This window comes from Mustela putorius, unplaced genomic scaffold, assembly GCF_011764305.1.
Source record: "Mustela putorius furo isolate JIRA1106 unplaced genomic scaffold, ASM1176430v1.1 tig00537350_pilon_pilon_pilon, whole genome shotgun sequence".
Taxonomy (NCBI): Eukaryota; Metazoa; Chordata; class Mammalia; order Carnivora; family Mustelidae; genus Mustela; species Mustela putorius.
In genome coordinates this window covers 5,526,638-5,541,433 of record NW_025422471.1, presented here as the reverse complement: position 1 = coordinate 5,541,433, position 14,796 = coordinate 5,526,638, and positions in this window count along the sequence as shown.

The following is a 14,796-nucleotide window of genomic DNA, read 5'->3' as shown; positions in this document are numbered from 1 at the left end:
CATTAATCCAAGTATTTCTTGGGTGCTTTTTATATGCCTACCCTTGGGGTAGGGACATGGAAAAAAGTGCTAAGATGGACAATGGGTTTTTGCACTTAGAGTTACCATTCTATTTGGGGGAAGGGAAATAAATATCATTAAGGAAATAAGGTTATAAATTGGGATGGGTTCTGCAGGGGAAAGGTGAGGTAATGTCAGAGAAATTTAAAAAGGAGGCAAATGGAAAGAGCAGTGGGGTGGTCAGAAGAAAAGTCTTCTTCAAGCCATAGGTGGTAGAATGAGGTTGCACTTAGTGTAGGAAGGACCATGGGAAGAGCAAGAAGAAGAACAAATGCAAAGACCCTAGAGTAAGAAGGGGGTTGTTATATGTGAAGAACCAAAGGAGGCAAGTATAGCTGAAGCATAGTGTATGAGAAGTTGATACTGGACTCAAAAACACATTCAAGGAACCTCCTTTTATCTAGGGCTTTGTGGCCTATGGAAAGCATTGCAGTTTAATTCCAAACACAAGCAGATACTATTGAAAGGTTTTACACTAAAGAGTAGCATAATCTGATTTACTTTCTAAAAGATTGTTGTAGCTTCTATGTAGAAAAATAGATAATAGTAGCAAAAGTGAAAGTGGCTCTCTCTAACTCTCCACTTAAAAAGCTAGTCTAATGTATAATAGCTGTTAGGTTTAGAGGAGTAGCTTTGAAATGTAGAGAAAATGGAATTAAGATTAATTTGGGTTTTAAGAATGACAACATTTGAGTTGAGGTCCTCATTTATGATACATTAGTATCTAAATATATCGATAAATAGCTAACAAGAATATTGTTTGGGAATCTGGAGATAAATATCAAAGAGCTAGTCAGGTTGAAGGTATTTGAGAGTAGAGAGGGCTGAGAGGGAAATGCTGTTTTGTTTTGTTTTGTTTTGTTTTGTTTCATAAACTTCAATATAATTTTTAAATAAAAATTGTGTGTGTGTGTGTGTGTGTGTGTGTGTGTACACAAAACCTTTGCTGTGAAAAGGTTAGAGAGCAGTGTGGTAAAAGATGAAGTAAGTCAACAGAGTATTTCTTTTTAGTTGAAAATACTGATGTATGTTGGTAGACTGGCATGAATAATAAGCAGAGAATGAAAATTTGGTGATGTGTAGTAGACAAATGGAATAACTGAAGGAGCTAAATCGAGAAGAGAAAATATAGGTGTCAAGAGTTACAATTGCTCATGATAGGGAAAATGATACTGTTTCAATTGGAACAGAAAAGAAGGCTTAGAAGGTGAGTACGGATGCAGAGAGGTTTGGATATCTGTTGGAATGAAAATGAAGTAAATCCTCTCTGAGGGTTTCTGTATTCACAATCAATTATGTATGGAGTAGAATCATCTGCTGAAAATGAGGAGAGTGAAGGAGTCTGAGGTAACAGGAAAAAAAGATGACATTTCTACCTCAGAAAATGTGAAGATGAACTTCCTAGGGAAGCATAGTAGGACTGCCAGTTTGGCTTGGGTGTTCGTTTGTGGTCTGTGGTCATGAATTTAGAGAGAAATGAGTCCGCGAATTGTATTATTTCTTTATTAAGTAGCTTGGATCTCTGCACAAAGAATCAGATTGAATTCAAGCAGGTTTGAGATTTTGTGAAATGATTTCAACAGAGAGAGATGGGAGCCAAGGCACTTGATTGTGCTTCAGAAGGAATGCTTATATGATGAAACATGAATTCCACGCTGGGTAAATGTGGGAGTGAATACAGGTAATTAAAAAGTAGTGGGAATGAAAGAGGGTATCAATGAACTAGAGGTCTGTAAGAAGCTAAAGATTTACTGCCAAGCTAAAGTGAGCTAAATTAGGAGGTGGTGGGTGGACCAAATAAGATGTTCAAAATTGATATTTCACAGGTAGTACAGTCATCAGTGCCTACGTGGTCCAGGGTTGGTCTAAGATATGAATTGAGGTTGGTGATGGTCTTTGGAGATGATGAAGGCTAAAGAACCTTTTCCAGTTTCCAGTAAAGAATAGAAGTTTCTACTCTATGCTAGCAGACTATAAAATCAGAAACTCTTCTTGGATCAGTAAGAGAAAGGACAACACAGGACAGACCTCTGCCCCCAAGATTGGTGAGACAAGCAAATACACAGTCATGGTTTACCTGAGCACAGACAAGCAGAAAACACTGGGAACAAGACCAGACTAGGAAAATCTGAACCATAATTGATGAATATCTAGAGGCTTTGTGTAAACAACTCTGAATTAAAAACTTCAGGGGACAGTCATACAGGGGTCCCCCAAATATTGAGATTTACCTCCACGAGCTTGACTAGGTTCCCACAATAAATATCTAACTTGAATCCCCTTATGCCTTCTGCAGGGAGAGAGGAAAAGAGCCATTCAGAAATATTCCAGACCATTCTGTTCTTCTGAACAAAGCCTGTCCTCAGGAGAAACTAGTTAGCCAGTGCCTAACCAGCTGGGCTATTTTCAAAGCCTAACTGACCTAAGGGAAGGGAAATATCCAACTCCTATCCACTCTAGTTATCCTGTCCCACCGCAAGGGAATAGAAAAAACAGAAACACTTGTAAGGTTCACAGTCTAGAGACATAGGCACACTAAATGACTGAAATCTAATCACAGCACTATGGATTGCTTGTCCTCCACCAACACCTCAACACCACATCACTAAAGGCCTATTTACAGCAATTCCTTTTATCCAGTATGTTATGTCCAACTATTAAGAAAAAAAATTCCAGGTATATCAAGAAACAAACAAACCAAAAAAAAAAAAAACCCAAAAAACAAAAAACAAACAACAACAACAAAAAACAAAACCAAAACAAAACAAAAAACACCATAATTTGAAGAGACAGAGGACAGAGTAAGCATCAGACCGGACATGGCAGAGTTGTTGGGAATTATTAATCAAAGAATTTAAAACAACAATGACTGATACATTCCGAACAATAGATAAAGTAGGCATCATGCAAGAATAGGTAGGCAATGTAAGCTAAGAGCTGGAAATCCTAAGAAAGAAACAGAAATGCTACAGATTTAAAAACAGAAACAAAAACACTGCTATTGGGTGGGTCAGCTACATATATTTTGAAAGTCACTGAGAATGATCTATATAGTGTTGGAAAGGGGAAATATGAGCGTAAACCAGAAAAAAAGTTGTCAATAAATAGAAGAATGACTAGCAGTGAACAGCTGTACAGGACTTGACCAGTAATCAAGGTCATCACATCAGCTTCAAAGAAGCTTATATTCTTGGAGACAAGAAGGACATGCCCCAGATCCTGACCCTGAGATCCACTATTTAGGGGCAAAGAAAGTCTACAGTTGAAAAGAATATAGTTGAGTCATTATTAATTTAAGACAGCCTAGACTCATTTAATGCTAAGAACGTAGGTCCTTATTTGATAAGGACACATCCTATTCAATAAGCATATGTGAAACATATAGGTATTGTGTTATTTGTTTTAGATGTTTGAGATACAACAATCAACAAGAAAGCCAAGTCTGTGCATTTTTTTCAATTTTTTATTTTTTTTGGAATTTGTGTTCCTGTGTGGGGAGCCAGAAAGTAAACATACGTTCTATCTGGTAGTGTTAAGTGCTATGAAGACAAAACACACATTTTGAGAGGGCTAGAGGGTGATGAGGATGGTATTTTAAACAAGGTTACAGAGAGCTTTTCTGATAAGGTTATAGACATGTGAGCCAAAAACTGAATAAAGTGAGACACTTGCAGATATTTGGCAGGGACAGGGGCATTCTGTGTGGAAGGAAGAGCAGGACAAAAGCCCTAAGGCCAGAGGGTACTTATTATGCTTATGACACAGCAAGGAATCTGATTTGAGTTCAGTGCAGGGGAGCACTCACATAGTAATTATTTGTTTGTTTATACTAATTTCTGTATTAACACTGAGGAAGTAAAAGTGCTCATTTAACTAGAAGCTTCTCTATCTCTATTCATATTTTAAATTCTCCATAGATCTTAATTTTTCAACCTGGAAATGTGAAATACTTAGACATTTGGCATCACATAATAAGGCATAAATGCTTTATTTTTAAAAAAGTTAAAAATCCATTAGATTTTATGATTTCTTAATATTAGTTGTTATTGTGGTTCACCTTTTTTTTTTTTTCCTGTGATGAATGGAGATCACTTTAATTAGAGGAATGTAAGCAAAAATTACATGGAATGATCATTTTATATATGTCACCAACAAAACTTTCAGAGCAGATAGTAGGTGAGCCTACATGATTCATCTGAAATAAGTAAGAAAAATAAGTACAAGTACTTTGTCTAAGTTTGATGTTCTGTTGGTCTTAGTGGTTATATGAACATCTAGTCATTAATAAATGAAGCTGATTGCACATTTTCAAAACAATTCAAGCTTCTTTAAAAAAAAAAAAAACATAGGATGAAGAATGCAGTCTAGTGGAACTGCTATGAGGAAGAGTGTGGCAGCCAGTAGCCTGCTGATTTCAGTAACTTCCATTTTGGGCTCCAACCCCCACCCTCCTCCTAAATCCACTCTTAACAAAGAATCCAGGGGGTGTCTTTATAAACATTAAGCAAATCCTATTGCTCCACTGTTTCACACCCTTTCAGAGAAATCCAGCTTTCTTTCCATGGTCTTCCAAGAGCCTGGATGACCTGACTTCAGTCTTGCTCTGCAGTCTTACCCCATCATTCTCCCCCCTACTCATTCTGTCCAGGTCACTTGGCCTCCTTTCTGTCCACAAGCCTGCCAAATGCTTTTCCCCTCCCAGGCTTTTGCTCTGGGTGTTTCTGGGCCTGGAATGCTGCTCTCAGCTCTTCTCATGCAGGCTATTCGTCATCCTTTAGGTCTCAGGTCAGATGTCACTTCCTCAAAGGGGCCTCTGAACAGCATTCTCTAATGAGGCTTTCTTCAGTTACTTTTTCTAGTTCCCTTGTTTATTTTCCTCATAAAAATAGCAATTAGGATTTACATTTACCTCATTTTCCTTGTCTTACTTACCTATTGTTTTCTCCCCTACTAGAAGGTAAGCACCCTGGTCAATTGATAGGATGAAACATTTGAAAAGCTTAGACTATGTTAAAAGTAAATTTTGTAGGATTTTTAAGAGCAATTAAAAGTTACAGGTAAGGGGCACCTGGGTGGTTCAGTGGGTTAAGCCTCTGCCTTCAGCTCAGGTCATGATCTCAGGGTCCTGGGACTGAGCCCCGCATCAGGCTCTCTGCTCTGCAGGGAGCCTGTTTCCTCCCCTCTCTCTCTTTGCCTGCCTCTCTGCCTACTTGTGATCTCTGTCAAATAAATAAATAAAATCTTTAAAAAATTACAGGTGAAGTATAAACATTCTACAAAAAGATAATAAAATTATAGTACCCTATTGCCATCTTTTTCATGGTTATCATGAAGTTAAATATGATTTAACTAAATATGGTGATATAATACCCTTGGAGTGGTAGGGGTGGACATAGTATTTGAGTGCTGAATGCTTATAGTGAAAGTTGACATTGTTTGTTCATCATCCATTCCACCTCTTCCCTATTGCATAGTGGCCATGAAGACCACTTTAGGGGTCAGTCTGATTAAATTGATCAGTGTAATCCAATTGCCCTTGCCAATCTAATATCTGAGGATGGGTGGTTCTGAGCCAGTAAATCCATGGCATTCCCTAGGTTATAGGGAATGGCTGAGGAACGAACATATAACCCAATTCATAGTAAAGATCTATATGGGATTCATCTAGATATTCAGAAAAAGAAATCTTCTTTATTCTAATCTGAAAAATCAGAGAATGAATCTCTTTCTTCCTTTGGATATCAGCTGTGTTAGCATGAGACCAGGAAGTACTACAGTTCATTTGCCCCACGGGAAAGGCAGTCTGTGGATGGGACATCATTCCAAGATAATAGAACTGAGGCAACCACAGAGAAATGGAGCTAGTGTCGCTGAATGAAGTTGACTCAGGTTCACAATAAACTCCGGACTTTGAATTGTGGAAATCAGCACAGTTCTTACTTCTTAAATGGGGTGGGATTGGTATTACTAGAAGTTGAGGCATCTTACCTGACAAAATCCCTACTTTCTCTTAATAAGTAAAGAGACATTATATAAAATATGTAAATGAAGAAATAGCTTTCAATAAATATTGTTTTTTTAAAAGATGTTATTTATTTTATTATTATTTATTTATTATTTTATTTTATTTATTTGACAAGGAGAGAGAGAGGACACAAGCAGTGGGAGCAGTTGGCAGAGGGAGAAGGAGAAGTAGGCTCTCTGCGGATCAGGGAGCCAGGGTCTATCCTGCACCTGGGATCATGACCTGAGCCTAAGGCAGATACTTCACTGACTGAGTCAACCAGGAGCCCCCAAGTTAGAATTTTAAATTGAGTCCATTTTAAAAAATGATTTCTTTAATTACTATTTAATATGGGCAATTTAAAAATCAAAGTATTTTTTGTTCTGAACGTAGAGAATGGTAATCCAGAAGTGGGGTACATAGAGTGAACATAAGAAGTCAGAGTCTTAAAGGATAAGAAATTTGAAGTTTCATCTTTTTTTTTTTTTTTTTTAATTTGTTGGCATGAGTAGGGGGAGGAGCAAAAGGGAGAGGGAGAAGCAGACTCCCTGCTGAGCAGGGAGCAGGACTCAAGGCTTGGTCCCAGGACCCCCGAGATCACAACATGAGCAGACACTTAAACAACTGAACTGAACCACCCAGGTGCCCCTCATCTTTTTTTATTTTTAAAGTTACCAGGGGGTAATATCTAAAATGTATGTACTATGTTACAGAAGTATGGAGCAACCAAAAAAAAAAAAATACTGAGTGCTTGTTTGTTAAGATAGATTTCTTAAAACAAAATGGACATTTTATACATATGGTTGTCATAGCCTGTTTCTGAGCAGTGAGAATATTGGCTTTTCTTTTTCTTAGATTGATATTGATAGTATGCTTTCTCTAAATAATATTATGGTCCCATGTTCCCCTTGTCAAATCTTTTCCTGTTTCAACATGAAGCAAATTTATTGCTCCCCAGTAGATTTTCACAGTGTTCTCATGGTCACTCCACATAAAATTCTGGATAAATCTTTGATACTTTCCTCCCCTTACTACAAATTCACTTTGCATCTTTTCTTATCCAGATTTCAAATGTCATCTGACATAGATTTCAGTGGAGTGTTTCAGTATCTTCCACCACCAGTTAATTTTTATGCAGGATAAATAGTTGGAGACACATCAAGTAATTTTTTCACTACAGAAGAATACCCACGTGCAGGGAAAGTAGTGGCTGAAATCCAGCCTGTATCTACTTGCTATGTACTCTGGAATTCGCTGCCAGCAAGAAAGGGCACATTTTATAATTCACACAAAGTTGCTATACATGTTATTGGTAACCAAGGTTGGAAAGGGAAATAAAAACAGCAACAGGAGAGGGTTATTGAATATATAATCAATTTCAACCAAGGTTTTTGGAGCATTCTCTGAGCCTTAAGCCCTGAGTCAGAGAAAGGAGGAAATCATTGGGCCTATGATGAATAGGGGGATTACAGGTCTGTTGAGTACCCTAGTTTGTTTAATTTTTCCCATTTTCTCATTTGCTCTTAAATGTTTACCACTATGGATAGTAAATTATGTAGTCACCCTAAAAAAGGAAGGGAAAATTAATTCTAGACTGAGTGGCATGGCAGGAGGATTGGTGGGGGAAGGGACACAAGGTAGAAATATGACAGAAAACATAGTGACTCTGAGCTGGTGAAGGGACACACCACTTTTAAGGAGTTTTTTTTTTTTTTTTACTTTCATTAAAGATTTTATGTATGTATGTATGTATGTATGTATGTATGTATGTATGTATGAGAGGAATAGAGAACAAGCACCTACAGGGGAAGCAGCTGGTAGGAGGAGAGGGAGATGCAGACTCCCCGCTGAGCAAGGAGTCCAATGCCGGACTCATGACCTGAGCCAAAGGCAGCCATTTAACCAACTGAGCCACCCAGGCACCCTTAAGGAGTTTTCATTTGTCTTCAGAGCAGTGAGAACTAATGATGTTTTGGGAGCTGGGAGACGGTAAGATCCGATCTGTTTAGTGTTGGTAAGATCTAAAGTACATTTCCCCTCCCACTGCCTTTCCTCCCCACCACCTCCCACCATATACACATACATGGGACTACGAAGAAGGAAAGGAAGATCATGTCCTTTCTGAGAACAAACACCCTCATAACTGAGCTCCACTTAATCTTCAATCCACTATAACTCCTTGGAATAACCCACCCTTTCCATTCCTTGTGTAAAACCCATTGCTGTCATCGGCAGCTTTTAAGCGCTTATATGTGGAAAGCTACTCTAGTGCAACATACATTCCTGCTTCTGTAAGTTGAATTGCATATTTTAAATTATGTATTTGTTCTTTTAAGCCTGTTAATGCTAGTTGTACTCATTGTTGCAGTTATATAATTGAAAAAAAAAATACATAAACTGATGAACTAAGAAGGCAATCTAGTTTCTTTGAAACATTTGTGGAATGATTTTGAAAAACTGAAAGTCAACTGGCTAAGAATATTCAGATAAATGAGGTATATATGAAACAGTTAAAAAAAAAAAGTGAAATAGCATAAACATCCAGAAGATTCTGCATTCAGTTTGCTTAACAGTATTGTTCCACAAACAGTTTGTGTTACAGCATTATCATATATTGTATAACTGAAGCCATATTAATATGCTCTAGTAAAGGGACAGGCCAAGTCTGGCCTGCAGTCAAAGCTACTACTTGGTTGGGCTTATAGTGGTATAGTCATTCTCTAGGATTCTTTCAGTTTTTGCAGGGGGCAGACAAATGATAGGGATCATGTGTTAGGGTTCTCCAGAGAAACAGACTAATAGGATATATATAAAAAGAGATTTATTGTAATGAATTGGTTCATGCTTTAGAGGCTAAGAAGTCCCAAGAGCTGTACAAATAAGCTGGAGACCCAGGAGAGCTAATGATACAGCTCTAGTCCTAGTCCAAAGCCCTGAGAACTAGGAGACATGATGGTGTAAGTTCCAGTCTGAGTCTGAATCCAAAGGCAGGAGAAGACTAAGAATTCAGGCAGAGAGAGAAAGTTCTTCCGTTACTTAGCCTTATTTGTTCTATTCAGGCCTTCAGTAGATTGTATGAGTCCCACCCTCAGTGGGGAGGGCAATTTGTTCAGTCCACCTATTCGAATGTAAATTTGAATCCAGAAACACACTTATGGACAAACCCAGAAAGTTTAACCAACTATCTGGGCACCTTGTTGCCCAGTGAAGTGGACACATAAAATTAACTCTCATGGACACCACCCAGGCATCTATATGACCTTTAAAACTAGCACCCATCTCCACAATGCATACCCAAAATATGATACATTGTTTTTTCATTTTTGGGTCAGAAGTACACTGAGTATTAGTTTCCAAGACTTCTAAGTCTTCCCCACTGAAATAGCTTTTACTTAAAAGCTAAAACCCAGTATGGGGATTACTCCAACGCCTAGTGTGTCAATCACAATTATTACATTTAGGGATTGAAGAAATGAGCACTAGTTGTTTCCATAGACCCAGTGTACTTACCGTGAGTCCAAATTTGTCCAGGCCTACATTTATTACTTGGCTCTTATATATTCCTACTCTTAATAGGGAGGTCAAGAAAATATTCTCAGTCTCTAGTGTTGATGTCAACACACGTCCTGTGTCTAATTTTCCTTGAAATGTCTGGACACTTCCTTTTCCTCAGTGTTCAGTCACCTGAGAAAATGGCCTAGGTCCTTTTGCGGGAAGGACTAGAAGAATCATTACAATATATATTTGCCATAGTGTTGTGGAGTCCTTTCTGCTAGAACCTGACTACCTCTATAGTCAATAGCTTCTGGGTCTAAAAAATATTAGCTCCAGTCTGGGAACTGGGCAATGGGTCATGACACTTTTTACTATAGTGACCATGCTCGGACTCCTCATTCATTCTTCCTTTCTTTGATTACATACATTAGGCAGTATTCTTATTGGCGGCCCATCAATTTTTTTTTTCTCTTAGGGGCACTTCTAGAAGACATCTCTCCACAACTTCTTCCAGGTTGAACTCCCTTGGCTATTGCGCTGATTTCCTCAGTCATTATGATAATTGTGACATGCTGACTTCTGGTATTAAGTTCCGTCTTCTGGATCTGCTATGCTTCTGGGCCCCATCATTCCCATTGCTACTAATAAGCCAAGTTTTATGATAGTATCACTGACAATAAGCCCTGGTCTTTAGAGGTAAGCTGTCACTGGACTTACTCATGAGGGTGATACCTCTCTTACCAGGGCATGCCTGTGGTTTTGGTGGTTTGGAGAACGATGTACCCTCTCATGGAACATAATCTTCCATTCTGGGCTTCTGGCCTCGCATAATATATCTACTTCTCTGATCTTTTAAATCTTACCCTCCACTGTCGGGTGTGACAATTTAGGCATTTCAGCATCTCTCAGCATAGGCCATTACTTTCTCCAGACTTTTAGGAACCATCCTAAGAGGAGATTTTCACCATCCCCTGGGACCTTGTCAGGTTGTGAATTCCCATAACCTAAGAATGCCAACAAGTCAATAGGTTACCCTTATCTACTCTTATGTTCTAGCTCTTTTGATCAAGTGCTCTGAAAACCTGCCCAAATATTTCCCTGTTTTGGGTCAGTATATGCTGACTAGTTCTTGCTGCCTACCATATTCCCATGTGGTGTAGCAGCTATGAAAGAAGGTGGGCTAAGTTTCTTAGAGAGTCCTCTTCTGTTCAGAAGCACTTACTGTGGTGACTTTCTGCGTGGGGGAGTGCTAGCTTCTTTTTTTTTTTTTTTCTACTTTTTAAAAAGATTTTATTTATTTATTTGACAGAGAAAGGAGGGAGCAAAGAGGGGGGAACAGCTGGCTCCCCCTGAGCAAGGAGTCCTATGAGGGATTTGATCCCAGGGCCATGAGATCATGACTTGAGCAAAAGCAGACACTTAACAGCTTAACTGCTTAACCAACTGAGCCATGGAGGAGTCCAGGAGTGCTAGCTTTTAACCAGAAAGGTGGGCAACTTCTGTAGGTTCTGAGTGTTCATGGAAGTCTCTCAGAATCTTTGGGGGAATCCACACAGCTCTCCATATGCCTCGTTTATGAGGGTCCTGATTTTTCCAACAAGTTATCTACCCTCGGATTCAGTTGTTTTTAAAGCTTCTTGATTGATTAAGTTTGGGGTTTGGTGTTAAAGCTTTTTCTGTTTTTCTCAGGCCAGGAAGCAAAGGTGTCTTTGGAAGCCACTAGGGAAGTAGTTTTCACTTGGTTAACTGCTCTCTGGTTTTCATTAACCTTCTGTAGGCCTCAGTGCAACTTAATAATAGCCAGCTATTATTAGCTTGTATCTATTGTTCATACACCTACACACACTTTTGAATTGCCCGCATCTTTGCCCCTGTCATGGCATTCCTCTGCTTCAGGAGAATCTCCCTAGTGACAACTGGTGAATGTTTTCTTAACTGGGCCACCACATTGTACCAGAGGCTATCCAAGCCCCAGATACCACATGTGGTGAGGTTCACGAACAGTGGGACAGTTCAGATCCAGTTTCCCAAACCCCCTCTTACTGATTTCTTAGACAACTCCTTTTACCAAGTGTCTCACTCAGGGTATTCCAAGAAACAGATGATGGCACTAAGTTAGTTGTCCAGGAAGCCTATTGGAAAAAAAGATGAAGGGAGAGAAAGCAGGATTGGGAAAGAAAGGTTTCAGATGATGGTACAAATACGACAAAAGCTCAGCCAGCACAATGCGGAGCTATGGAGCAAATATTCCTGTTGGGGAAATCCTACATTGAGCAAAGATGGCTGGGCCCTAGTACCACCGCCATCCTCAGTTATTGGCTGAGCAGGAGAGTTTGCCTCAGTTGGAATGCTGTATTAAAACCTGAAAATACTACAGGTAGAGGCAGTTACCTTAATGACGTTAATTGCGGCTGAATTGCAAGTTCTGTCTTGAAGGGAGATAGAAGCAGTACACTTCCATGGCTATCCTGATCTAGTCTGGAAAGGCTTAGGGGTGCCAGCAACTAGAAGCTGAAGAACTTGATCAAGGGGATAGGAAGGGAGGCTGAAACATGGAGTGCTGATTGAAAGTTGCTGAAGAAGCATTTTGAACACTACATCTCCCCAAGTCTGTATCATTAGGCAAAGGCCAACTGCAAAGTGGAGTTTTACGGGAACACAGTTATGCCCATCTGTTTACATGCTGCCCATGGCTGCTTTCTTGCTACAATTCCAAGAGTTGAGCGAATCGAAAATATTTACTACCTGGCACTCCAGGGAAAAGTTAGCTGACTTCTGATCTCTTAAGTTTATTTACATCTATATATTTCTGTGGTAGAAATAGTAAAAAATGGTGTGCCGTGTTGCATCTCTTCCAAAATCTGCAGTCAGAGAAATCACACTGGTAGCTTGCAATTGGCTGTGGTGGGAGAGAAATTTTGCCATAGAAATAAGCAAATGCTGCAATTCAAGTCTTTTCCTTTTTGGAGAGCTGCTTGCTAAACACTGACTAGCAGAATTTATTGCTTCATGGTAAGTGCTGTGGACTGGATTATGTCTTCCCAAAATACATATATTGAAGTCCTAACTCCCCATCCCTCAGAATGTGACTGCATTTGGAGATAAGGTTTTGAAGAGGTAATGAAGCTAATTCAGTGTAACTGGTGTCTTCATAAAAAGGTAATTTGGGATCAGATACAAAAGGGAAGACCATGGCAGGACTCAGGGGGAAAAAGTGGCTATGAACAAGCCAAGGAGGAAATTCCAGAAGAAATCAACCCTGCTGACACCTTGACCTTGGGCTGTTTTCTAAGCCACCCAATCTGTGGTGCTTCATTTGGGAAAACTAGTATAGTAAGTGACTCAAGAAAGCGTCAGAGTCTACAGAGAAACATTAACTGAAATGATTTTCAAATAACATTGATCTCTTGAGTGGCTGCACCCCACTCTTTTCACCCCAAATTCAGTTGCCAGATCAGCCTTTTGTACCCCTGGAAGACCAGTTCCATTAGGAAATAAATACTATGTTACTGGTAGTACTATACTAATATTAGACTATGTATTTGAGTAGACTGTTAGGCAAGGCATCTTTATGACTCCTTTGGGCATAAGTAGACTTTAAATCCTTATAAGTACTTTTAAAAATCAAGTGTTCTTGGGAAGATGCTAATCTATTTTCAGTTCAGATTAATACTACAGAAACAATAGTCAGAAATCTGTTTTTTGATATAGATTTACATTCGGTTAATAAATACAATCATTTACCCATGTATATTTCTTTTCTGTGATTTCAATATCTAAATAAGAGGTCAGTAAATGAAAATTGCTTTCCTTTTTTGACTTTCAAATATGCACAATATTAAAATATCAAAAGCTTGTTTAGAATTTTATGGAAAAGTAGTAAAAGTAGAGATGTTAGAATTGAAGTTAGGGAGGTCTGTAGAGTCTCTTAGACTCAGTCACTTCTCTGTCATCCCAGAAGTCCCACTGGTTCCTTGCAAGAATCCTGGGCACCTGAGAATTACAGTGTGGAATGTGTTATAGAGAAATAAGCATTATGTAAGGATTTGAAAGTTTTGCTCTGAATTTGTGACTTTGAGCTGGTTGTTAGCCTTCTCTGGTCTTTGATTCTCTGATTTGCATAGTGGAGGTAAAAGATATAGATGATCTCTAAGGCACCTTTCAGCTCTAAAATTCTATGATCTCCAGTTCTACCTGGTTATAAACCATTTCACATCTATCCAGGTGATACCAGGGATTTAATCTAAGGTCATGAGCAAGCCAGACTATGCCAAAGGGGAAACAATTCTTTTTTTTTTTTTTTAAGATTTTATTTATTTATTTGACAGAGAGATCACAAGCAGGCAGAGAGGCAGGCAGAGAGAGAGAGAGAGAGGAGGAGGAAGCAGGCTCCCCGCTGAGCAGAGAGCCCAACGTGGGACTCGATCCCAGGACCCTGAGATCATGACCTGAGCCGAAGGCAGTGGCTTAACCCACTGAGCCACCCAGACGCCCCAGGAAACAATTCTTAACTGCACTCTGCATTCTCTTTAACTCTGGAAGCATATTTCATTTTTCACATTGGCTAAATTCATCTCTGGTCAGGAACTAAGAATTATTCCAAACTTGCCTGATTTATCTGGCATAGATAAGGAATATTCATATTGTAATTTGAAAACTCTGTTAGTTCATGAATATCATTAACCAGAAACCTGGCACATAGTAGGCATTCAATAAATAGTTGTCCCTTGTGACTTAGCTAAAAAACACTGAATTACATAAAGTAGTGAATTTTATGGAATGTGAGTTATGTGTCAATTTAAATAGTTGTTGAGTGAATGGAATGTTGCATTTTGAATGTAGAAGAAAGGGTATTCATGTTGTGATTTTAAAATGTTGATTTCTGGGGACGCCTGGGTGGCTCAGTTGGTTAAGCTACTGCCTTCAGCGCAGGTCATGATCCCAGGGTCCTGGGATCGAGTCCTGCATTGGGCTCCTTGCTCAGTGGGGAGCCTGCTTCTCTCTGCCTCTGCCTGCTGCTCTGCCTGCTTGTGTTCTCTCTCTCTCTGACAAATAAATTTTAAAAAAAATCTTTAAAATGTTGATTTCTGATGTTCAGAATAAAACAACAAGAACCAAAAAAAAAAAAAAAAAAAAAAAAGACAACCAAAAGAACCCAAAATAAAAACAGGAAATTTAAATCAAATACCGAATAAGAACATTAGTTGTCAGGAGACATTAAAGATATTTGGGATACA